Genomic DNA, 2,770 nt, shown 5'->3' on the forward strand with positions numbered 1-2,770 from the left:
CAGAGAGGGAGAGAGAGAAGGAAAAAGGTCTCTTCTCTCTTGCCATGGAAGTAGAGAGAAATCTGGCTTCAGCAGCTCCCTGTTATAACACACAGGCATAATTACAACTTAAGTGACATCATGACAACTAAATCATTCACACAGTTGTAGTTAGCCTACAGGTGATTGTTGTTACCTGCAGTCTTTTGAAATTCTTAGACCTCTTTTTCTTTTTCCCCTTAGTAGTGTTTATTCTCTGGGTGACCAAGTAGGTAGGAACCCTCTAGCTGCTGCTGCTGGCTGCCATGCCACTGCTCACTGCACCCTCATCATTTCTTCTCCCTCCTTCCTTCTCAACTCAGTTGGACAGGATTGGTGAAGAGATGGTGGTAGAGGCAACGTGACTGCCCAGGTCTTGTCTATGACCCTTTCTATTTGCTCTTCTGTCCATAGTTACTGACCACATCCTGCATCCAAGCATTGGTGATGCTGCTGGTCACACAGTAGCTGGGTAAACCCATTTCTCTTAACTTTGCTTCATGGCACTATAAAGAACACACAGCTGATAGGCACTGTGATGTCACTGTCACACTCTGGGCTTGAGCCTTTTAGGTTGGTCTGCACTAGAAAATAGGATGAAGCTGACAGGTTCCTACACAAGCTGAAGAGGGCATTCTCATCCAATTGGCACATGTTTAAACAACTCTGCTTCACAAATTAGTTAGTCCTCCCTTATGCAGTGGCTTTATGAGAATTCTCTATATTATTACCATCACTTCCTCTAGCCTCAGCAATAACAAATTTTTCAATGTTGGCCAGTAGGAGAAAGAGAAAGTGACCCTGCCCAGACACAATCTAAAGTGCCATAACTGAACTTTGGAAAAAGTGCAGAAGCCTAGAAAGTTTATTGATTCAGATTCAACATAGCAGATATCAAAACATTATAAAATGACAGTAATTGAGCAAGTATAGTATATAGAAAAAAAACCCCAATACATTTATGTAGTAGGAAAAGAACCAGCATGCATAAAATTTTAATAAATGATATTGGAAGGCATGACAAATCAACCAAAAAGGGTAAGATAGTCTGAGGAGACATGGTTTGATAGAAAAAAAGTCAATTTAGATTTTTCACTTCATACCTTATGTGAAAATTTATTCCAGATGGACTAAATATAAACTATTGGTAAGTAGGGAGAAACTGTAAGTGATTGGAAGGGGCTACATTCTCTTGGCATTAGAGCAAAGATAGAAATTATAAAGCAATTTATCATCATATGACTGGATAACAATGTAGAACTTTGTACATCAAAAACCAATTATGACACAAAGGGCTAATATCTTCTATATATGAAGAACTTATACAAACAGATGAGAAAAACACTAAAACCCCAAGAGGAAAGTGGGCAAGGAACACGAATAGTCAACTCACAAAAGAGGAAATTTCAGAGCCTAATAAAGATAAATATTCAATCGAATCNTCTTAACCAACATGCCACTTAACATGAGAGGTTTTTAGAAAAACAAGAAAACATTTCTGAGTGAGAAGGAATTCCTGTAGGAAATCATGTACTTTCTTTTCTTAAGTACCCTTAAGAATAGGAGAGGGACTCATTTTGTTTTCTGTAGGTATTTAAATTAGAAGCAGAAGGATGGACTTAGAATACTTATCCAGCTCTTTCTCTTGCTGGAGTCCTGATGTGGTAGAACAACCTCAACAACCAATAATGATAATAGCTATTATTCATTGAGTGCTTACAATGTGCCAGCTTCTGGGCCAACTACTTTATATGCGCATCTCATCTAATTTCTACAGCAAGCCTGTGAGGTAAGAAATATTAACAGTTTCACATCACAGATGAAGAAACCCATTGTCCCAGGTCCCTAAAGTAACACAGATTCTGATCTGGGTCTGTTTGACCACAAGACCCATGCTTTGAATTGCCACACTAATGGGACTCTTCTGGGATGCCATGATTTGCATTTTCAAAAACAGTGCCATTACCTAGGGCCACTAAGCTGTCACAGTTTTAAGTAATATGTGTAACTGCAGTTGTTTTTTAGGTGCTTTGTTGTTCTTTGTTCTGCATTTTATTATCCAATCACAGTGAGGTGATCCCTTTTTATTTCTAGGGCTTGAATTAGTTTTCCAGTGTGATAAAAATGTCCCACCTCCAAGCTGTCTTTCAAAGTCAGATTACTTTCACTGTCTACACAGAAGACCCATAAAACTCCTGATCCATTGTGGAGCTCAGCTACTGCCCTGAGTGGATGGGTTCAGGAAATGGCTTCCTCGCCCAACCCCACGGCAGCCTGCCAACTCTTAACAGTCTTTTGGGGTTCTGGCAGATTTCCAACCAGAGCAGGTGAGCATTTCTTCTTCATAAGGAAACTCTTCACATTCATTTTTTTTTTCAATTGTGGCTGCTTCGTGTAGGGTAAATAATTAACTGGTTAAAGAAAAACCCGCATCCCACAGAATCTTCAGATGGATGCTATTTTACTTTACAAGCCTCAGCTGCATGTTTATCCTTGCTCTTGTTGGCTTTATTCTTCATTAAAAAGTTGTTTGCCCTTTTCCTATTTATATATCTGAATGATAGAAAGGTTCATACTTATTTTAAACCCCTTAAAAGTCACAAGAGCAATAGGAAGAGAAAGAGAAAGAAAGAGAGAGAGAGAGAGAGAGAGAGAGAGAGAGAGAGAAGGAAAAAGGTCTCTTCTCTCTTGCCATGGAAGTAGAGAGAAATCTGGCTTCAGCAGCTCCCTGTTATAACACACAGGCATAATT

This window comes from Hipposideros armiger, unplaced genomic scaffold (assembly GCF_001890085.2).
Source record: "Hipposideros armiger isolate ML-2016 unplaced genomic scaffold, ASM189008v1 scaffold_857, whole genome shotgun sequence".
NCBI classification, from domain to species: domain Eukaryota; kingdom Metazoa; phylum Chordata; class Mammalia; order Chiroptera; family Hipposideridae; genus Hipposideros; species Hipposideros armiger.